Below are 25,670 nucleotides of genomic sequence, written 5' to 3'. Positions count from 1 at the left end.
ACCAATAGGGTCGTTTCCAGGTTGACAGGTACTGCAGGATCTCAGGGGTTAGCTATCATTTCACATATACGTCAGTCATTAACAAATAAAGGTTTGAAGGGAGAGTATATTGATATTTTTTATTTGGTTGATAATGAAGAGGTCCTGCATTTGATGGATGCACTGGTCACCAGGAACAAAGATTTGATGACAGTCCTGGCAGTTTTGGGGAAGACACAAATAGTTAAGGCCTGATTGCACAATTGGTTTATTAGTTTTATGGCCATTTTAGTTGAGAATAAACCTAGTCATGCTTTGCCTTTGTTAGCTTATTGTAAATCTATCAATGATGCTCAATGATTTAAGGGGGGGTTGCTTGGTTATGGTGAAACCAGAAGTTTAGGAGACGCAGAGCTTTGGACACTTCCCTCAAATGGGAAGAGAAGCATGTCGATACCTGGTTAAGTCTCATGGTTGCCAGGCCTAGGGTCTCCGGTCAAGTCATTCTGGAAAGCAGCCCTAATACCATTAAATCATTTGGGGCATTTAACAACAGGTTCTGCCTATGGCTAGCTTGTTGTTGTCAGCATTTATACTCAGTCTGTGGTAGGCAGCATCCTGTGCTCAGGTGTTGGTCAAATGAAGTGGTGACAGGGGCAGAGGCTGTGGCTTTACTCAAGGGTCATACAGTTGGGGGATCTCAGGGTATTTACCCTGGAGGATCTCTACCATTTTGAAGGGGAAAGGGGGATCATCATTTTGGACTCTGTAGAAAATAGGCCTACTCCCTTTCCTGTAAAAGGTTGATGTTTTGTTTCATTTATTGACAGGGGATACCTCAATCATTCTCTTAGGCAAGAAGTTTTTGAAGGGTTTTCTCATGAGTTTCTATTAAAGGGTAGGGCAGTGCCTCAGTTTCAGACTTGTAGTAACCCATGTCCATTAAAGGCAAAGAAAAGGAGTTGAGGCTACTTCTTGAAAAGGAGATTGTGGTGGGCAGAGTTTTGGGCCCCTTTCCTACTCCTCTGGTCCCTCCCCTTCAAATTTCTCCATTTGGTTTAGTACCTAAAAAGACCCCTGGCAGTTCAGACTCATTAATCATTTGTTTTACCCTCCTGGCAACTCAGTCAATGACAGTATCAGTAGGAAGGATGCGCTGGTGCAATACTCCATGGTAAGAAGCAGGCTAGCAAGTACGGTAGATGCTCGGATAAACCAAACTTGATAAATTACGAAAAAAATCCAGCACCCTGAGCATGAATAGCAAACATGAGTTTATTTAGCAACCAGACCGGTTTCAGCAACAAGCTTTCTTCAGTGGCTGATTAGAAAGAATTACGAAGAGTCAAATATATAGAAAATTTAAATAAGGTGATCTGACATCACTTCCTGAATATGTAAATATAGCCACAAGCATTTAAATCATCAAAATAAAGTAACATATGACAGTGAAAATGTCTCAAAGATACAATATCTGAAAACTATATTACAAAAAACAACCAACATTAGTAAAATAATGAAACATAACATGTAAATGCTGGTAAACCTGGTGACAAACATGAAGTATATATAATATGTAACCATAAACAATGGCCAAACAATCAATTTAAATGTAATATAAAAGAGATGAAATACTGTGTAAATAACAGCAGAGTAATTCATTGTAGTTTGCATTAAGACCTGGTGGGAATAAGCCACCTAATTTGACTATCCATTTGGTTTCTTTGCTGTCCAATATGTTATGCCATCCTGTTTTATACATTCTGTTGCCAACAATTTTGTCAATGCAAAGAAATGAAAATTGGGCAGTTTTGTGTATGATAGAATGTTTATATAATGCATTGGTGGGTCTAGCATTTCTGATATCACCTAAATGTTCAGATATGCGAATGCAAAATTGTCTAGATGTTTGGCCAATGTAAAATTCCCTGCATGTGCATGTAGCTAAATAAATCACCCAGTCTGTGCTGCAGTTGGCAAAATGTTTGATGTCATAAATCTTACCTGTATTTTTACTGGTAAATTCTTTTGTTGTAAAAACAAATTTGCAAAAGGCACAGTGACCACAAGGGTGGCAACCTGTTAATTTCTCACCCGAAATGGTGGTCTGTATCATGGAGGGTTGTTCTGAAGTGATTTTTTTAAAATGCGAAAAGTGTGATCCCAAAGTTTTGCCTTTCTTATAAGAAAACAGACAACTGTCATCAAGCCATTTAGATAGATGTTATTTGTTGGTAAGTATGTTTCAATGATGATTGATTATGTCTTGTAGTTGATAAGAATTTCTGCCAAAAGTGGTGACTAGTCTGGGTGTCTGATCAGGTGATTCAACAGCCTTGGATTTGTAACATAACAGGGAATCTCTGGACAAGTTGGCAGTCATGTTGACTGCTGACTGAATGTCTGAAATATGATAACCCCTCTGTGTAAACCTGTTAGACAGATCATCCTGACAACAATGAAAATCAAGGTTGAATGAACAAATTCTCTTAATTCTGATGAACTGTGATTTGGGTATATTCTTGATGATGTGTTTCGGATGTAAACTAGAAGCATGTAGTAAACTGTTGTATTGTGGATGTTTTCTGTGTACTGTGGTACGTAGTGTGTTATCTGTTTCTCTAGATAGGTGTACATCCAAAAAGTCCATTTCGTGTGTGTCAAAACTGACTGTGAAACTAACACCCCATTTATTGCTGTTCAGATATTTAACAAATTCCTGAAGATATTCAGATCCTCCCTTCCAAACTAACCAGCAATCGTCCAGATAACGTCTCCAGATGTCCATATATGGCAGATACAGGTTGTGCAATTCATTGTATATTATTTGGTCTTCTACGTATCCCATAAAGAGGTCTGCACAAATGGGTGCGAAAGACACACCCATAGCAGTACCCTGTATCTGCCAGTAACAATTGCCTTTGAAGTAAAACACATTCTTGGTAAGAACGTGTTCCGCCATGCAAATCAATAGGGTGTTGAATCCAGGACTATATATGTTGATCTTCTGTAACCAATATTCAAGTGCTGTTAGACCTGCCCAATGTGGTATACTGGTATATAATGATGTAACATCTAAGGTACACATCATCCAATGCTCATCTAGTTGTGTTTCCAAAACAATCTGAAGAAATTCCATGGTGTCCTGTAGTCTGGCCCTAATATAACATAGCAGTGGTTTGAGAAATTGAGTCAAAAAGGCGGACAGAGGTTCGGTCAATGAACCAATGCCTGACAATATAGGTCTCCCTGGAGGTGTGGAATATGATTTATGAATCTTGGGTAGTAAGTATAGGTATTGCTTAGCTGGGTCCTGAACAGTGAGATGATATTTGGATTAGGTGCTGATAATGCCTTCATCAACAGCAAGTTGCAAAAAATCATCAATTTCTTTTTTGAAATTCGGCGTGGGGTCAATGGGCATATGTAAATAGTGCTGAGTGTTGGACACTTGTCTTAAACCTTCAGCAAAAGTAATAACTGGAGTTCATTACCACAATGGCCCCACCCTTGTCTGCAGGAATGATGGTGATATCAGTATTATTTCTGAGATTAGTAAGAGCCTGTTGTTCATTGGTGTTGAGATTGTTTCTGATACTATACCCAGTACCCAACTGCTGATGTAAATCCTCAATAACCGCATTCTGAAATATACCTACATGTTTGTCCATTGGAGGACAAAATTTAGATGGTAGAAATTTAAAATCAGTAGATCTTTGAATAGTGTCCTGTTGATCAAAAATATTTTAAGATTTAACTTTCTGCAAAAATTCATGACATCAAATACAAATGTACTTTCGTCAACAAAAAAAACAGGAATAAAACCAAGTCCTTTATTTAACAAATGTTCTTTCATTGATGTTAATACATAATCAGAAATGTTGTGTATATTTAAATTGTTGGTGTTCATTTGACTATTGATAGGAACAGTTCTTCCAATGTTTTTATGCTTGCTTCCTCCCCTGTGTCTATGCCTAAAGGGCGACTCATGTTGCATACCCATTTGGGAGTGGGTGAATCCGACAATTGAATGGATTCGGTGTCCGTGGTGGACGATTCATCTCCTGAACTTCTGCTGGGTGATGAACCCCTCTTGAGAATGGATCTGGGTCATTTCTTACGTGCATGTGTGAAATTCTTGGTACCTTCTGCAAAACGTACCCCTTTATGAAGCTCAAAGGGTTTACCCCTTTGGTAATCTTCCATATCCCTTGAAAATTTCTTTAGTTTCTTTTCTTTGAGAATTCTCTCAGAGCCCGACATTTCCTTGGATAGTTTATTCAACCATCCAGAAAAGGCAGGTTGACTCTCATAAGATTTTAGCTCCTCACTCAGTTTTTGCACATCACAAATATTGGCTTGAATTGTTCTGTCATAATACGAAGAGAGAATATTCACAAACCTCATAGCCAAATCCTGTTGTGCAGCATTCCACTCTTTCATGAGTACCTCATTCGGTTTGCCAACCAATGGTTGCACCTTGGTTCTGAGGCCTCTGGGAGCTATATTCTGATGTTTGTATGCTCTGAATAATCTAGCATGCCATATGTTAGATCTTAGTATTTTTATTTTTTTAGCAAATTCAGTGAATAACATATCACAATCGTCAACTGGATCAATTGTTCCATCGGTAGAAGACCCCCTGTGGGATGTAATCCCAAAGATCTGTATGTCATCTTTGTCTGCACAAAGTCCTTTGACCATATTATTAAGATCTATGACAATAAATTGTGTATATATAAACAACAAAGACTATCAGTGAGTCCCAGCTCTACCTTCCAATAAAATTTATTTCGTTGAACAGTTCCTTCTCTAGCGCCTCGGCCAACAGCCTTTACAGAGTAAAACAGTAAAACTCATAAAACACTTGCAATATATACAAAAAACAAGTAATCAATCGATTACATAATTAAACTATCAAATCACATAGCTTGAATATATTTAAAGTCATAGTCTTAAACTATGTACTTTATTACGGTGGATGTAGAGAGTCTCTACACCAATATTTCCCATATTTTGGGCTTGGAAGCTATAAAATTCTTTTTGAATGATAGTCCTAAAACATATTATGTCCTGGAACTGGTAGAATTCTGCTTGAAAAATAATTTTTTTGAATTTAATGGCACTGTTTATAGACAAGTTACAGGTACTGCTATGGGGGCAGCGTTTGCACCAGCCTATGCTAACCTGTTTATGGGGCTATTTGAAAATGAACATCTTTATAGGTTGCCTTTCTTTCAAAATAATGTTCTAAGGTATTTTAGATTTATTGATGACCTAATTTTCATTTGTCATGGGGATTGGGATACATCAGATAACTTCATTGATGAATTAAATAATAACAGATTTGGTATAAAATTTAGTGACATACAAAAAGGAAATCAGGTTAACTTCTTGGATATTTCGCTTAGGGGCAATAATGGCTTTCCCATATATACTAGTATTCATAGAAAATTTGATGAAATAAGCTGGAAAATGTGGGAGATAGTTGCCATCCCCCATACGTTGTCAGCCATCCCTATGGGGAATTTTGAGAATAAAAGACTCAATTCTGATATTGATATGGCCTTTAGGGAGGCCTATAAAGTGGCGAGATATTCAAAACTAGAGGGTATAACCCAGATGATGTAGAAAATAGCTTGCATAGAGCCTTTAAACAGAGTAAGGGCACTATTAGACAAAATAACTATGAAAGTAGCAATAAATATGGGACTGAACAGGAGAGAATGGTTTTTGTTACAAAGTACACTAACTTCTCTACGATTGGTAATAAAATCATTATGGAATATTGGAATTTTATTAAAAAGATATAACATCACTGAAAAATATAAAATTAATGACATCATATAGAAAGGGGAAAAATATACAGGACTTTCTGATACACAGCATTTATAAAAAGCCTTGTACTAATGAATTAAATGTTGTGAAGAATCTGGGAACATTCCCTTGTGGAAAATGTGCTATATGTAAACATGTTGTAAATGAAGTGAATAAAATAAATGGCAAAATTTTTGATACAAAAGGCAAATATACATGTATGAGCAAAGGTGTTGTGTATGTCATATTCTGTGATTGCAACAAATACTATATTGGAGAAACAAAAAGAATGCTAGCAGATAGGATAAAAGAACATATTAGAGATGTTAAAAATAATAAAATTACTAGTCCTATTGCTGAGCATTTTAACTCAGTACACCATGGAAATATTGAGAATATAAAAGTGTCTGTTCTGGAACATGTTCCATTATATTATAATGATGTTGATAGGCAAAAAAATATGTTAAGACAAAAGGAATGCATTTTGATTATGAAATTTGGGACTTTGCATCCACATGGAATGAACAGAGAATGTAACTGGCAATGTCTTGTTTAAGACTATGACTTTAAATATATTCAAGCTATGTGATTTGATAGTTTAATTATGTAATTGATTGATTACTTGTTTTTTGTATATATTGCAAGTGTTTTATGAGTTTTACTGTTTTACTCTGTAAAGGCTGTTGGCCGAGGCGCTAGAGAAGGAACTGTTCAACGAAATAAATTTTATTGGAAGGTAGAGCTGGGACTCACTGATAGTCTTTGTTGTTTATATATATACATCTTGCTTGCTGTTGTTTTAATATGACAAGTGAGTCCATGTGCTCCTTTCCTAGAATATTTAGAGAGACTGGTATGGAGATGTTTAATCGGAATGGAGAAAATAGCAACCGTTCCAGTAATTTGCCTAATGACACTGGTACAACAATGATAAAGAATGTAGTACCAGAAGCCACAGGAGACTCAGGCTTTGGTATTATAAAGAAATGGGAAAATTCCAGGAAGAGAACTACTACCAATCCTTTTGCTATGGTAGGAAAAAGAACATTATTTCAGATAATCCAGATGTACAGGATTTGTGTTCTAAACTTGAAAGATTGATTTTTAAAGAAACATCTACTTTCTACAATATTGGCAGTCTTGAAAGATATATTGAACTGGATATAACACCTAGAGGGTTAAGGTCTATTAAGAATCCATCAACACCATTTGACCTTACTAATGAAGTAGAAGTTAAATTTCATGAGCGATGGATAGCAGCTGCACATCGGTGCAGTTTAGAATGGGTGTCAATTTTAATTGAAAGAGACAATATGAAAAAGACAAACTTGTAGTTGAAACCAAACAAGTTTGTGAACAACTGGTAAATATTACATCAAATTCTACATTAGAGAATTTCCTCTCAGGCATTAACACCAAATTAAATAGTTATGAAAAAGATCTGGTAGAAAGAAAAATCTAAACTAACTAGAGACATTAGAGACTATGACCACAAGAGGGCGTTTGTATTTCCTAGCTATCAAAGAAACAGGAGAAAGAGTGTCTCTTTTCAAAAGGAAATCCTGCTTCAGAAAAATATGCCAGTAAGAACTTCCTGTCTGGTGAAAGTGGAGCGTCTTCATGGGAAGAAGATGACAGAGAAACTTTTCCTAGACTGCCAGTTGCAGCAAACCCAGAAGCATTTCATAAAACCTACTCAGAATCGAATGGACATTATACCAATACCAGGAAAAGGGGCTGGAACAATCCAGAACGCCAGAGAGACTCGGGCGATGGACAACATAAGAAAGGTAGATGGACATAACTTACATAGTAATTATGTTGTTAACTTGTCCAGTTATAAACTAGACAAGATAGAAATGTCTGTTTTAGAGAAGGGTTTAAAATTTGTCCCCACATGCTTACCCAAAAAGTATGAGGTTAAAACTGAATTGTTCCAACTATGCCGAAAATGCATTTAAAGGAACACTTCTTTAGATTAAATAAAGCAACTGAGTTAGATACTAACTGTGATGTTTTACTTTCATTAGATAGTGAAACAGAAAGTGAAGAAAGTTTTATTCATGTGCATCGGGTAGTGAAGATGAAAATAATGCTTATGACTTATTAAATACACATATGCTTAAAGATAATAACTATTTTTACCTCCATGTAAAAATTCTAATATAGTGCTTTTGAATCTCTACTGAATACAATGTTAGAAAAGGAAATAGAGAGCTTTATGAATAAAAAGCATACTTATAATCTAACAAAATTGGAATGGGAAAAGCTGCAACAACTGAGTAAAAACTGTAATATAGTCTTTAAACAAGCAGACAAAGGGGAAAATTAGTTATATTAAATTCTCATGATTATTATAGTATGTGTATGCAACATCTAGATAACAACAATGTATATTGTAAAACTAACATTAATCAGCTATGTCAAGCAGAAAAAGATTTTGAAAAATTATTACAGAAAGGTGTGAGATTACACTATCTAAGTCAAATGGATATAAATAGAAAAATAAATGTAAAGAATAGAAAAATTGCAAAATTCTTTTGCCTACCTAAAATTCATAAAGATCTGAACCGACCACCTGGTCGGCCTATTGTGTCAGCTTTTGGATATTTTACTTACAATCTTTGCACCATGTTACATGAAATATTGATAAAGAAAGTTCTGTTGTTACCTTCTTATATACAAGATTCATATGATTTCCTAAGGAAAATAAAAGATATATATTGGGGTGAAAATATGTACTTTATTACGGTGGATGTAGAGAGTCTCTACACCAATATTTCCCATATTTTGGGCTTGGAAGCTATAAAATTCTTTTGAATGATAGTCCTAAAACATATTATGTCCTGGAACTGGTAGAATTCTGCTTGAAAAATAATTTTTGAATTTAATGGCACTGTTTATAGACAAGTTACAGGTACTGCTATGGGGGCAGCGTTTGCACCAGCCTATGCTAACCTGTTTATGGGGCTATTTGAAAATGAACATCTTTATAGGTTGCCTTTCTTTCAAAATAATGTTCTAAGGTATTTTAGATTTATTGATGACCTAATTTTCATTTGTCATGGGGATTGGGATACATCAGATAACTTCATTGATGAATTAAATAATAACAGATTTGGTATAAAATTTAGTGACATACAAAAAGGAAATCAGGTTAACTTCTTGGATATTTCGCTTAGGGGCAATAATGGCTTTCCCATATATACTAGTATTCATAGAAAATTTGATGAAATAAGCTGGAAAATGTGGGGAGATAGTTGCCATCCCCCCCATACGTTGTCAGCCATCCCCTATGGGGAATTTTTGAGAATAAAAAGACTCAATTCTGATATTGATATGGCCTTTAGGGAGGCCTATAAAGTGGCGAGATATTCAAAACTAGAGGGTATAACCCAGATGATGTAGAAAATAGCTTGCATAGAGCCTTTAAACAGAGTAAGGGCACTATTAGACAAAATAACTATGAAAGTAGCAATAAATATGGGACTGAACAGGAGAGAATGTTTTTGTTACAAAGTACACTAAGTTCTCTACGATTGGTAATAAAATCATTATGGAATATTGGAATTTTATTACAAAAGATATAAGAGCACTGAAAAATATAAAATTAATGACATCATATAGAAAGGGGAAAAATATACAGGACTTTCTGATACACAGCATTTATAAAAGCCTTGTACTAATGAATTAAATGTTGTGAAGAATCTGGGAACATTCCCTTGTGGAAAATGTGCTATATGTAAACATGTTGTAAATGAAGTGAATAAAATAAATGGCAAAATTTTTTGATACAAAAGGCAAATATACATGTATGAGCAAAGGTGTTGTGTATGTCATATTCTGTGATTGCAACAAATACTATATTGGAGAAACAAAAAGAATGCTAGCAGATAGGATAAAAGAACATATTAGAGATGTTAAAAATAATAAAATTACTAGTCCTATTGCTGAGCATTTTAACTCAGTACACCATGGAAATATTGAGAATATAAAAGTGTCTGTTCTGGAACATGTTCCATTATATTATAATGATGTTGATAGGCAAAAAAAATATGTTAAGACAAAAGGAATGCATTTTGATTATGAAATTTGGGACTTTGCATCCACATGGAATGAACAGAGAATGTAACTGGCAATGTCTTGTTTAAGACTATGACTTTAAATATATTCAAGCTATGTGATTTGATAGTTTAATTATGTAATTGATTGATTACTTGTTTTTTGTATATATTGCAAGTGTTTTATGAGTTTTACTGTTTTACTCTGTAAAGGCTGTTGGCCGAGGCGCTAGAGAAGGAACTGTTCAACGAAATAAATTTTATTGGAAGGTAGAGCTGGGACTCACTGATAGTCTTTGTTGTTTATATATATACATCTTGCTTGCTGTTGTTTTAATAAATTGTGTATGTCTGAGCTAACTGTGATGTATATATAACCAATCCAAGAAAATCCACCAATTCTGGTGATCGCTAAGATGGTAAAACTGAGCTCCCAAGAATGTCGTCCCCTGAGAAAATTCTCAAAGAAAAGAATAGTGTGCTAATCCAAAAAAGAGGGGCAGTTGAGAAGCAGAGGGCCGAAGAACCCACACTAGACTACGTAAAAAGACGGGGTAGTACTATGACCAAAATGTCCAGTACTAAGGCACTTGAAGCACAAACGTCATCAAAAACCAAAAACAATGTATAAAGAATGATAGTAATACCAATGTAAAGAGAATGACGACTGGAAACAAACAATGCTGAAAAACACGATTCATAAAATAATAAACAATGTATTCCTGTGATATATGTTGAATAAAATAAAACTCTCAAGGACATGTGAGATGTTTACATGTCATGTACCCATCCCATTAGAAGTGAACTTGCATAAAAGCAACAAAACAAAATATTCTGATATGTCACTGTATACAGTTCTGGACAAATTAGTTAGAGAGGGGTATGCAATGTTTATAATATCTCAACTAGAAATGACAAAAAAGGATTGCACCTAGAGTGCAATAAACAAAGTACTACCCTAACCAAATGAGAAATAGGTACTATGAACTAGCCTTCTTTGGTAAAGATGTGAAGAAAATATACAAATACACCCAGCAAGTTAAATACAAAAACATATTTAAGATGATAGCAGTGATTTGTGATTAAATTCTGGTTGAAATAATATATTGTATAATAATGCGCGTCAAATTATAAAACACCAACTGGAATCAACAATATACCAATGGAGGGTAAAGAAAAAATGTCATGTCCTGTATGCAAAAAATTTTTTGTGCCCAACCGAATTATTTCAGGGACAAGTACTGCAGGCAGGATCAAAGATCGTGTATCTAGATGTAAATGAGCAAAATTAAATAAAAATGAAAAACCTTAACTGTTAAACAAATAACACAAGTGTGGTACGAATTATTTGTTTGCCACAAAAAATGGAAAAAATTGTTAACCAGGAATGACCTGTTAACTAGTATAGAAACCGAGAGTACAGCAATATAAATGAAACCTGCAATGGTTTATAAGATATTTTTAAACTAAAGAGAATGCAACAGTAAAGGGTAGCAGTAATGCAGAACTGTGAACTGTACTGCTGCTAATATGTAATAAACAAACTTAATAATAAATGCTGTCATCAAATCCAATGTGCATTCATATATACATCTAATTGCAATCTTGAAGATGATGTCCTAGACTTTGCAAGAAGGATGGCCCATCCTGTGTGGACAAAAATGTTAAAAAATGTCCAAAAAAAGTATATGTTAAACAATACTTAGAGTCCTGGATGATGAAAAAGTCATCCGATGGCCAGAAAACAATAATCCCAAATTCAAGATGAATTGTTCTGCCCAAAAAAAGCATTAATCCAAAATCATGCTATAAATCCTGAAACATTAATGGCTCTTGACTTGGTAATTTCATTTCGAAGAAGAATCCTTAAGGTAACAGCTATGTGAAAACCCAAAATGGTGACCGAGTGAAACGCGGATGTTAAAAAGCGACAGTTGAGCCCCAGAAACAGTTAAATGATGTTCCTAACTCCAACTCAGAAGGTAGTAAGCACTGCCAAACAAGGATGGATGATTAAAATGTACCTGTAATACAACGTGGTAGCCCAATGTCCTCCAAAATTGTTGAATGTTGATAGCAGAAATACCTCAGGACTGTTCTGTTCCAGTCGTTGAATAAATCCGAATGATGGCAAAAACATGAAACAGCATACACACTTGAACTGAGAAAAGGTATGGTTTACCAACAAATGATACTGTGTAAATCCAAACTCAAAGGGGATAGATGAATCCCCAGCAAGAACATCGAATCCACTGTCAAAACAGCTACTCCTCAGACACCAACAGCCAGCAAAGAATCACAAGAGTAAGAAGCAGGCTAGCAACTACGGTAGATGCTCGGATAAACCAAACTTGATAAATTACGAAAAAAATCCAGCACCCTGAGCATGAATAGCAAACATGAGTTTATTTAGCAACCAGACCGGTTTCAGCAACAAGCTTTCTTCAGTGGCTGATTAGAAAGAATTACGAAGAGTCAAATATATAGAAAATGTAAATAAGGTGATCTGACATCACTTCCTGAATATGTAAATATAGCCACAAGCATTTAGATTCACAGTCAGTTTTGACACACATGAAATGGACTTTTTGGATGTACACCTATCTAGAGAAACAGATAACACACTATGTACCACAGTACACAGAAAACATCCACAATACAACAGTTTACTACATGCTTCTAGCTTACATCCAAAACACATCATCAAGAATATACCCAAATCACAGTTCATCAGAATTAAGAGAATTTGTTCGTCCAACCTTGATCTTCATTGTTGTCAGGATGATCTAACAGGTTTACACAGAGGGGTTATCATATTTCAGACATTCAGTCAGCAGTCAACATGACTGCCAACTTGTCCAGAGATTCCCTGTTATGTTACAATTCCAAGGCTGTTGAATCACCTGATCAGACACCCAGACTAGTCACCACTTTTGGCAGAAATACTTATCAACTACAAGACATAATCAATCATCATTGGAACATACTTACCAACAACAAACAGCTAGCTAAATGGCTTGACGACAGATGTCTGTTTTCTTATAAGAAAGGCAAAACTTTGGGATCACACTTTTCGCATTTTAAAAAAATCACTTCAGAACAACCCTCCATGATACAGACCACCATTTTGGGTGAGAAATTAACAGGTTGCCACCCTTGTGGTCACTGTGCCTTTTGCAAATTTGTTTTTACAACAAAATAATTTACCAGTAAAAATACAGGTAAGATTTATGACATCAAACATTTTGCCAACTGCAGCACAGACTGGGTGATTTATTTAGCTACATGCACATGCAGGGCATTTTACATTGGACAAACATCCAGACAATTTCACATTCGCATATCTGAACATTTAGGTGATATCAGAAATGCTAGACCCACCAATGCATTATATAAACATTCTATCATACACAAAACTGCCCAAATTTCATTTATTTGCATTGACAAAATTGTTGGCAACAGAATGTATAAAACAGGATGGCATAACATATTGGACAGCAAAGAAACCAAATGGATAGTCAAATTAGGTGGCTTATTCCCACCAGGTCATAATGACAATATACAATGAATTACTTTGCTGTTATTTACACAGTATTTCAACTCTTTTATATTACATTTAAATTGATTGTTTGGCCATTGTTTATGGTTACATATTATATATACTTCATGTTTGTCACCAGGTTTACCAGCATTTACATGTTATGTTTCATTATTTTACTAATGTTGGTTGTTTTTTGTAATACAGTTTTCAGATATTGTATCTTTGAGACATTTTCACTGTCATATGTTACTTTATTTTGATGATTTAAATGCTTGTGGCTATATTTACATATTCAGGAAGTGATGTCAGATCACCTTATTTAAATTTTCTATATATTTGACTCTTCGTAATTCTTTCTAATCAGCCACTGAAGAAAGCTTGTTGCTGAAACCGGTCTGGTTGCTAAGCAATACTCCATGGTACAGGATGCCACGGACATCATTAAAAAAAAATTAGAGACACTTGGTTGGACGATGCTGATATCAAGTCAGCCTTTAATTTGATTCTGATTTATTCAGCTGACTGGGGTGTCCTTGGAATGAAGGTGGATGGAAACTTTTTCACGGATAGAGCCATGCCCATGTAATGTTCCATGGCTTGTTCTACTTTTAACTTTAGTTCTGAATTACATTGGATTCAGCCAGCAAAGGGCCCTGGAACAGGTATCAGTCCACTGTTTGGATGATTTTTTATCCATTGGAGATGGTATGTGACAGGGCTAGCCACCCATCAGTGTAAACTTTGGCTCAAGATGATTGTCACTCTTAAAGTAACACTCTGACCTCATGTGCAAAATGGGAAAAGGGATTGAGGATGGATATTGGTGGAAATTAAAATGAAAGGTCCTCTCAGAACATTACGTTTCTTAGGCCTGGAAATTGATGTTTTTGCCTCTGTGTTCAGACTTCCCTTGGATAAGATACAAAAGATAAACAGGCAATTTGACAATTTTTGGAATTTAAAAAGGTTAGAATATCTCAGGTCATGAAGTTTCAGGGCCTCCTCAGTTTAGCTTGTTGGTCTGTTGTTCTGGGTAACCCTTTTGTCAGGGTTCTGGCCAACCTTCTAGGAGGGGAACAACAGAAGCATCACTTGGTCAGAGTGACTAGGAAGATCAAGGAGGATTTGGTTATTTGGAAGTACATTTTGGCCCACAATAATGGTTGTTTTTTTTTGGCAGAAGGATTGGATATCCTCAGTGGAGGTTCAGTTATCCACAGATACGGTGGAGGTAATGGGAATGAGGGCCTACTGTCAAGGCAGATAGTTTTCTTCCCCAACTTTCTTTGTGGGGTATTCAGGATAGAATATATATTATTTTTCTTCAGCTTCAGCCATTTGGGTGGAGCTGGTTGAATGCTTTGGGGGACAGGAAAGTGCCTTTTATTTGCAATAACCTTTTTGTAGTGGACATCTTGAACATAAGGGGATCTAGGGCTCATATAGTTCAGTTTTTGCATAGACAATTCATGTTACAGAGTTGAGAATTAATTTGTCATTTAGGGGGTCTTAATGTTTCAGGCCAAATTAATGTATTAGCAGATTGCCTGTCTCATTTACAGAGCAAGAAGTTCATGGATGTGGTTCCAGAGGTGTGAAAAGATCCCACTCCACTTCCACACTCCATTTGGTTGACTGGCAAACAGTAGCACTCTCTTGATTTTGCAGTCATGGCTGATTATCACCAAGACATCATACGACTCCTCTATTACAGCCTTTTTGTAAGTTAAGAAACTTCTTGTGGGTAGCAGAATTTGGGCTCACTCTTTTATTTTCTGTTTCTTGGCTTCCAGGTGCTGTCAGAAGGAGGCCATTAACATCATTTGAGTCCACCTTAGCCCTTAGTTCAGTTTTTGGACTAGGATATTGGGTCTCCTGGATTTTACCAAATATTGGCAGGTGGTTAGATTGGTCAGTAGTGAGAGTAAGACCTAGGGAGGGTCTCAGATGGTCATAGGCCTATTGACCTAAATGCAGTTTATGCTTTTTATGAACCACATGACTGTATTGCACAGTATTTTTATGATGCTGCTTTTTAACTTGTAGTAGTGATGTGCTGTCTTTTTAAGGATGGATTGTTTAAGTTAATGCTTTTTCACTTGTGATTGGCTGTTTTTTAATTACTACAAATATATACGAGCAGGATAATTTGTCATTTACAGGTCTGATGAAGTGGTGTATCAACACTATAAAAGCGCTCACCAAATAAACTTGGAACTTTTAACAAAATCTTTAGCCATTGCAATGGTCTGTTGGATGTTTTTGTGGACACTGTGATGTTGTGGATCATTATTCAAGGTATTCTGACCATCATGCCCTGTTCCTAACTTTGTGCCACCTATGTCAGTCTTGCAATTTGGATGCACTGTGGGGCTTTTAGAGTTGGGAAATTTTCGCCTACCCTTAAATGGAAAGATTTGCATGTTTTTAACAGTTCCATATTGGTATTATTCTGTAAACGCAAGATAGATCAGTTGGCTTAGGGATGTCTGGTTAATTTGAGGTCTATTTTATTCCTTTGTTAAGTCCTCTGCATTAGGGTCAGACTTGGTCCCAATTCCTTGTAGCTATCTCTCTTCCTGCATTGGTGTTTCAAGAGGCAAAATAGGCCCATCACTCCCATGTTGTTTAGTATGGTTCTGCACAAAGTTAGCCAGGTCCAGAACATGTCTGGCTTAGGCATTTCATAGGTTCATAGGTTCATAGGTTCATACTAGGCTATCTGCTCTGGGCAATTATAAGCCTAGCCCGTTTCTGTATGGCTTACGCCACCCCTTGATTTGAGTATACTGTGCCCTTTTTAAGGTTTAGTTTACTGTGCCTCTGTCTTATAGTGACACGGGAGTAATCCCTGGGACAAACCTACGATCCCCCATCCACCTATCGAGATTCTTCTTGAAGAGATTCAGTGAGGTGCTCTGCCTCACATGAACTGGAATTCTATTCCAGAGCGAAGGGAGCCTCTGGGTTATGAACCTGTCCCTTCAGCAAGTTCTATTTATTTCTGTGCTGAGGTTCAAGTCCCTCGAGCGTGTGGCTCTAAGGGATTTAGATTTACTGAGGTGGAGCATGTCCATTAATTCTGGATTTGACATAGCTTTGTATGTCAGGCATAGATCGCCTCAAAGTAGGCGGTATGCAACTGAGTAGAGCTGGAGTTTTTTTAACTGAGCAGCATATGGCATCTGTTTGAGACCCTTGATCCTCTTGGTGAGATACTTTTATGGGTCTTTCTAATTGCTGCAGGTGTTGGGTAAGGTACATCCCAAAAGGGGCATTGTATTCTATCATACTAGGTGACTTTAACTACCCTAATATAGACTGGGAACACTACTCAAGCCCGAACACTCTAACCCAAAGATTCCTGGAGTTCATAAACTCAAATGCCATGGAACAACTAGTCACCATCCCCACAAGAGGAGAAAACATACTTGATCTCATCATCACGAACATGGGATCAAAATGTTCAACACCGGAAGTATACCCCTCACTGGTGAGATCAGATCATAAACTAATCTCGCTGGAGGTCCTCATCCGCCCACCTGAAACAAAAAGACCACAGTGAAAAACTTCTCAAAAGCCGATTTCACACTTCTAAAAACTAGTGTGGTCTCCTTTAAGGCCCCTGAGCCAGTGGTAAACATTACTCAAACCGCTGAATCACTTACAAATGCCTTCTACCAGCACCTACAGGACTGCATGGATCAGGCAATCCCAAACAAAACTAAGACTCTCTGTACCAAAGGCAAGCGTCCAGTCTGGTGGTCCCCAGCCATAAACAAGCTCTACAACAAAGGAGGAAGCTACTACAAGATAGAGCAAAATCCTTGAAAGGTAAGACACCTTTGATCATTATAAGTAAAAACTAAGAGCTCTCATAAAATCATCCAAGGCAAATTTTGAGAGAAAAATCGCCAAGGACTCTAAAGAGAATCATAAGGCCTTCTTTAGCTATGTTAGAAACCTAGGAGGAAACTCCCAGATATGCTCAGAATTAGTTCAAAATGATGTGAAAATTACTGAACCTACACACATTGCCAACATACTGGCTGACAGGTTCAGTGCAAACTTCTCCCCTCCCCCAAAAGGAGAGATATCTATTCCAGAGGATTGTAGCCCCAAACATCTCCAACGCCCAGGTGAGAACTGCCCTCACTAAGGCAAAAACACAGCATCCATGGGACGGATGGTGTCCCGGCTGTGTGCTTCATGAACTCAATGAGGAATTAAACCCACAGTTAGGACAGCTGTTTAATCTTAGCCTCACCTCAGGATACGTGCCCAAGGAGTGGCGCCGCGACTGTGGTCCCACTTCATAAGGCGGTGCCTCCACAGACCCTGGAAATTACCGCCCCATTAGCTTGACAAGCCTTATCTGCAAAGCCATGGAGAGGATCATAATGGAACTCATAAATAAAGACATAGGGAACTTGCAGACTTTGGATCCAACTCAGTTTGGCTTTGTCAAAGGCAGATCCTGCCTCTTAAACTTGGTTGACTTTTGAGACAGTCACCAAGGCCATTGATGAGGAAAGGCAGTCCATACAGCCTACCTCGACCTGGCAAAGGCCTTGACACAATACCCCACTCAGGTATCATCGAAAAACTCATCAGCTTGAATGTAAACCCATACATCACAAGATGGGTTGCAAACTGGCTAAGTGACAGAACCCACAGGGTCAGAGTTGCTGGAGCCATGTCAGACTCAAAGCCTGTCACAAGTGGTGTCCCACAGGGCTCAGTCCTGGGTCCACTCTTGTTCGGCATCTACTTTTCTGAAGTACAAGCAAACACAGGAGGGTTATGGCTGACAAAGTTTGCAGATGACTGCAAACTAGGCGCCATAGTCGAAAACACATCTGACACAGATATCCTCCAGAAGGGCCTCACAGAAATGGATAACTGGTGCCAGAGCCATGGCCTGAAGTTAAGCGCCAAAAATGCATAGTCATACCCTTTGGGAAAAACAAGGCTACCTAGCTACCATATAGGTGGCAATCCACTGAGTACAGAAAAAGTCATCAGAGTTCTGGGGACCCAGGTTGACAGTAGCCTTTCGTTTGACACTCATGTTGCTAAAGTAGTTAGGAAAACCTTCTATATCACCCACCTGATCATGAAGGGATTCACATCTAGATCAAGGGAGGTCATCGTCCCCTGTACTCATCACTTATTAGACCTATGATTGAGTACAATGCCCGTTCGGAATGTATCTGACCAGACACCTGCTGCAGCTTGAAAGGCCCCAAAAGTTCCTCACCAAAAGGATAAAGGGTCTCAAAAATATGTCTTATGCTGCCCGACTGAAAGAACTCCAGCTCTATTCAGTCTCATACTGCTTGCTCAGAGGTGACCTGTGCCTGACATATAAGGCCATGTCAAACCCAGATTTGATGAATATGCTTCACCTCAAAAATCTAGATCCCTAAGAACCACAAGGCGGAGACTTAAACCTTGACACGGTTATAAATAGAACGTGCTGGAGGGACAGATTCATCACCCAGAGACTCCTATGCTGTGGAACAAAATCCCGGTACATGTGAGGCAGAGCACCTCTCTGGTCTTGTTCAAGAGGAATCTTGACCAATGGATGGGAGATTGCAGATATACCCCAGGGATTACTTCAGCGTCACTGCTTGACAGAGGCACAGCAAAATGATAGGCATAGTTTTTATTCAAACTAAAGGGGTGGCGAAAGCCACATAACTATGGGCTAGGCTTATAAATGCCCTTGGGCAGATAGCCTAGTATGAACCTATGAACCTATGAACCTATGGGCCTGATGAGGGATGAATAAAGGGGCATGATTACCTCTCTTGATCTAGATGTGAAACCCTTCATGATGAGGTGGGCTATGTAGAAGGTCTTTCTAATCACTTTGGCAATGTAGTTTTCAAAGGAGAGATTGCTATCAACTTGGGTCCCCTGGTCCCTAATAACTTTTTCTGTACTTAATGGGTTTCCGCCTATGTGGTAATTTGTGGGCACATTGTTTTTGCCAAAGGGTATGACTATACATTTTTTGGCATTTAGCTTTAAACCATGGCGCTGGCACCAGTTATCTGTCTCTGTGAGACCTTTTTGAAGGATGTTTGTGTCAGCTGGAGAGCTGATTATGGCACCCAGTTTGCAGTCGTCTGTGAACTTGGTGAGCCATAGTCCTCCCACGTTTGCCTGTACCTCGGAAAAGTATATACCAAACAAGAGTGGTCCCAGGACAGAACCCTGTGGGACGCCACTTGTGACCGGCTTCGAGTCTGACATGGCTCCAGCAACTCTGACTCTGTGGGTTCTGTCTTTGAGCCAGTTTGCAACCCATCTTGTGACATAGGGGTTTATATTTAAGCTGGATAGCTTATCTATGATGCCTGAGTGGGGTATTGTGTCAAATGCCTTTGCAAGGTCCAGATAGGCTGTGTGGACTACCTTCCCTTCATCTATGGCTTTGGTGACTGTTTCGAAGAAGTCAACCAGGTTCAAAAGGCAGGATCTGCCCTTGACAAAGCCGAACTGGGTAGGATCTAGTGTCTGTAGGTCCCCAATGTCTTTGTTTATGAGCTCCATGATGATCCTCTCCATAGTCTTGCAATCCTTTCATATTGGAAAGGCCTCAGGATTAGCTAGAGAAGGTCAGTATATCACTGTAATTAAGAGGGTTGGGAATTGGTGTTTGTATGCCTTTTTGAATTATCTAAGATAATTAGATTATTTCTTTTTGTTTCAAATATATTTTAAATGGTCATTCTGGGACATTTTAACATTTCCAGGGTGATTAGGGAGCAGCTATTCAGCCTAATGGGTTAAAATTATGTCTGGATCCTTTTTACCTACAAAGTGATTTGGAAAGGTTTCCTGGTCCTAAAGTGTTCTCAGCTTTTGTCTTGTTTGAAGGATCTGATTCATGTAATTTGCATACCTCAGGTAATTGTTTTGCACCTTGGAGGTAATGATGTGGGCCTACTGCCAAAGAGGCAACTCTTACCAGACATTTTTAAAATATTATTGTGCATAAAAAATAGATGCAAAAGGGCCATTGTCTGCTGGTCAGTTATGATTTGAAGACTGTCCTGGCCTTATTCTATTCCTCCTAGAATTTTGGGAAGCTGTCTGAAAATTGCTAACCATTGAGTGTGTCAAGCAGCCCAGGCATTAAGTTACTGTGTTATTGAGCATCCAGACTTGCAAGACAGAGACCCTATTTGGTTTCATTCAGATGGTTCATCTATCTGATCTGAGACTTTACCTGCTCTATTTGGACTTTTTCTTGGGTGTACAGGAAATTTTATCACAGTCATGAATATTATTAGTATGTTCTTAGTTATGTAGCATATTGCGTTCCAAGGAAAAGGGGGGACAGGCTTTGCCTGGTGGCTTATGGAGGCAGGATTTTTCTCCCCCCTTTCCAGGTCATAAAATGGGCTTCTATATGTTTATTGTAGAATATGAGTGGGTGTCTATCTAGGATTTTGTTTGGGGAATATATAGATAACAGTTTTGGTATTTGCTGGAGTGGACAGAGCTCTTATGTCACCCAGTCATTCATGGTTCCATGGTGTTGGAAATTTCATGGCATAATCATTGTCCTGCAATGTATTCAATATGGTAGTTTCAGTCAAGAAGGCTGCAAAGAAAAACTGGTGTTTGCTGTATTTGGTGGATCTGGGACAAAGTAAACAGATATTTTGAATGTTATCCTATAGATTCATTTATGTTTTCATTTTATATACACTGTAAGGACACATTATAATCACAGCCCCACATCATCCCTCCTGTCATTGTTGTTGTTATTCCCCTACAACTGTACAAGCCCATCACAACCTGTGCCATATACTAAAAACAGAAATATTATGTACAGCCACATATAATTTTTTTTCTATAAAACCATAATTCCTTTAAATAGTCTTCAAATAAAGGTGGGATGATTTAACTGGGTTAAAGTAATGTATCATTATACATGGTTCCTGGCTTTACTACCCTTTTCTAATGCATGTATGAGTTTATTAAAGAAGCAAATAAGCTTGAAAAATACAATTAGGCAGGTGTGTAGATGTTTATCAATCGATTAAGGTAGGCAGTGAAATCAGGCAAATAATTTATATACTTTGCTATTATACATTGAAGCACATCTACTGTATTACAGACCTGCTTCTAATCACTCTTCCACATTTAAATAAATGCAGATTGATAACTTCCTTGCTGAATAGTGGAGATGGGGTAGAGATTAAAGTCCTTTTCATTATTAACTTGCAGTATTCATCTAGAAAATTTAAACTACTTTTTTTTGAAGAAGCAGTGGTCCAGACCCACATCGTACACCTAAAGTTGTTCCACAGTAAAATTCCATTATCCTTCTGTTCCAGAATGGTAAACATGATATGAAAGTAATTTGCTTGACATTCCCTATATTTTTTATAAAAAGAAAACTAGTCTTATAAGCCATAGGACATTCAGCTATTTGACTCATAATGACTGTTTCAAATTAAGTCTCCTACATGGCAGAAATCATTTGCCCATCTTTATCACGCCCACCACATATGATGAGTATAGTAAACTGACCTCTGCAAGGTGCAAAGTGTTTACATAATACGTCACTGTTAAAATAAGTAACAAAGGGCCACAGCTCCAAAGGCAAACCAAAACTTTAATCTGTGAGCACTTTCATTCACTCAAATCAAATGAACTTCTTCAGACAAATTCAAACAGTAAAACCCCTCCTTATATAACCAAGAAATCACAAGACCAATAAAGTGCATTACAAGTTTAAAACTGATTGTTAAAAGGCATATACATATTTATAAAGATATTTGCATATACTTTAAAATAATTTTTAAGCACAAAGTGGAGAATTATTAATATATAAATATATAAAAAACAATCAAAAAGGTGCATCCATACAAACCTATAAGTACATAAAATATTATATTATCTTTTAAGAACATTCTATACTGAATTTCATAAATTCATTCAGTGTAATAAACTTTTAAGTTTGAGTAAACACATAACAGAACACTGCTCATTAAGGCCTGGATAATTATGCGCATTTAAGGTAAGTTGCCACCATAACTCTTGTCTTTCGAGTAAAAGGGATGTATGCCCACCTCTAGGGCCCTCCATCACCTGGTCGATCACCTTAAATTTCAAGTGGTGTCCAGGGTTATCCCTAATGTGGTTGGCCAAATCATTATTTTCTCTGTTTCTATTTATACTATAAATGTGTTCATAGATTCTTTCTTTGAAACTATGATCATTTTTTCCAATATAAAATGCCAGACAGAGTTGACATCTTGCCAAATATACCACACTTTTAGAGTTACAGTCATATCTAGCAGTGAGTGAAAAATGCCTGTAGCAATATGAAATTCAGTATAGAATGTTCTTATAAGATAATATAATATTTTATGTACTTATATGTTTGTATGGATGCACCTTTTTGATTGTTTTTTATATATTTATATATTAATAATTCTCCAGTTTGTGCTTAAAAATTCTTTTAAAGTATATGTAAATATCTTTATAAATATGTATATGCCTTTTAACAATCAGTTTTAAACTTGTGATGTAATGCATTTTATTGGTCATGTGATTTCTTGGTTATATAATGAAGGGTTTTACTGTTTGAATTTGTCTGAAGAAGTTAATTTGATTTGAGTAAACGAAAGTGCTCACAGATTAAAGTTTTGGTTTGCCTTTGCAGCTGTGGCCCTTTGTTACTTACTTTATTAGTGCTTTATATGTTGTTTTTTCGCTGGTCATTTCATTTGTTAGGGCATGGCTAATGAAGGTGAACTTAATACCCCTAATTTGTTCTCAGAAACACAAAATGAGAACAATGTTGCTGCATCTATAACAAGCCTTACAAGGATTGTACAAACTTTATCACAGAAAGTGGATGACTTGAATGGCAGGCCGTTGGTTAATGAGACTAATGGAAGAAGGAATGTGCAAACAATACTCAATGTGAGTTTATCAAATGTGGGTTCATCTTCTGTTACTGAACTGCCTAGGCTGCACATGGAACAAACATCCACCACTGAATTACGTTATATAGAGCTAACCATGACCTACAGCCAAATGAAAGACTGAGTTATAACGTGCATGGAGGTGAACTGCCACGGAGACTTATTGGAGTTCCAGAGCTACGGGAATGGTTGTAGCAAGATTTTTCCCTTGGGCTACAACAGGATAATTCTAATGCTACAGTGGAACAACCGGTCAGTGGCACTGATATCAGGACTGTATTGAAGCAGTTTGATACAAGTTTGCTTAAATATAGAAAGACTCAGTTGGAAATAGTGTACCTAGAAGAATGTCTAAAAAGTGAACAGGTACCAAAAGGGTTAAGGTATTGTCCCTATCCAATGGGGGTTATACCAAACTACCAATTTCACTTTGAACTGGTGTCATTTTTAAACCAACAGGGGCTTAGCTTAATGAAAATGATGATATCTAGTTATAAAAAAGAACATGCTGAGCTGTTTAATGAACTGTTAATGCTGGAGGATAGCATTAAAACCAACACTGAGTTTGATAGATACAAATTTGAATACAATAGAACTTTTGAGTCCATTGATGCCTTGATATTAAAATATAAAGCTACAAAAATCAAGAAACTACAGAGAGATCTTGATGACTACACTAATGGGCTGGCTTTCCCACACCCAAGAATGCCCATCAAAAGTAGCAAAGCCCCTGTAAACCAACCTAGATTCCTGTCCCAGAGACATCCCATACTCTGGAATAAACTACCTATCTATATCAAACAATGCTCCTCATTAGCACTCTTCAAGAAAAATCTTGATGATTGGATGGGAAATAGGAAATTCACCCCGGGGATCACCTCGGTGGCTATGCTCGACAGTGGCACAGGAAAATAATTTTCTTGGGTGGCAAACGGCAGGGTACCTTTTTGGCTGGGCTTGTATAGGCCCCAGGGCCGATAGCTTAGGACCTACCTATGAACCTATAAACCACAACGCTTTGTTAATATTAATATGCATGAGGAGGCTAAAGCAGATCCACCCACTAGTGACATCACTGGTGATGTCACTGAACCAGAGGAACAGGAAGGGACAAGCCAGCCAAGAAGAAGTGAGCGTTTGCAAGGGAGAAACATCAGTGGAGTTTCAGGGGAACAAAGTTTTCATGATTCTACCTACAACAATGGTCAAATGCAATGAGGAGGCACCAAAAAGAAGGTGAAATCACGGAAAAACAACCACTACAACAAATGGAGATAGTAGCAAACTGGGAAGTACAGCTTGAAGAAAATGAGCATGGAACTGTTATTTGTGGTGAAGAAAACAACCACAGTGAAGCAGCTGTTACTTTTGGTGAGGAATACAACAGTGAAGCAGCTGGACATCCTGTTATTCAAACTAACCAGCAAGGTGACTTTAATATATTTAACTTTACTACTGTGACTATAGAACCTAATTTAATTGAACTTTTAGCAAGGGGATTGACATTTATACCAACGCCGAAAGCAAATATAGGCACTGTACTGATGGACTTTAAGCTCTACATACGTAAATTAAATTTACAGCTTTTATTTCATGGTTGTGAAATGAATAATGTGAATGAAAACAGGGTTCCTAGTACTTTTAACCCACCCTTGCATCCCACACTAGCACTTTTTGAAAAAAATATATGAAATTGATTTTAGAAATAAATTAAAGGGCTCTTATGCTCATGGGGGATTGCAAAAGAATATGACTAATGTACTGAAGAGCTCAACTTTTTAACTGTGGATGTAAAAGACCATTACACAGTCATCCCCCACAATTTAGGAATTGAATGGGTGGTAGATGTGTTAGTAGAAAGAGGTGCCCCAGCAAATGGAACTAAATGCTTTGAGGCTTGCCAGCATCAGAGTCATGAAGCCAGACAAGGGTGGGGGGTAGTATTTATGGCTAAGGATGATTATAACTGTAGAGTGGAGGAAATGCTGAAACAGGTTATGTCTTTAAATGAAATTAAATAATACAGGTTACATTAATGATTTATTTATTTGCAGTCAAATAGACTTGAATATATTTAAATATTTAACAACATCAGCATCTATCACACCTGCTATCTTTGGCACTCCAAAGATTCATAAGAATCTGCCTAACCCTCCTCTATGCCCCATAATTGATGGGATAAATTAAGCCACATATGCTTGTGCTAAGGTGGTTGATGCTATCTTGAAAAAATATGTAACAATGGAACACCAAATTTGTAAGGACCCTGGTCATTTTAAGGGACATGAATAATCAGAAATGTAATGAAGAGCT

Source organism: Protopterus annectens, chromosome 1.part1 (genome assembly GCF_019279795.1).
Source record: "Protopterus annectens isolate FY-2018-M chromosome 1.part1, PAN1.0, whole genome shotgun sequence".
NCBI lineage: Eukaryota > Metazoa > Chordata > Ceratodontiformes > Protopteridae > Protopterus > Protopterus annectens.
The sequence above is the reverse complement of the archived record's forward strand: the minus strand, read 5'-3'. Positions refer to the sequence as shown.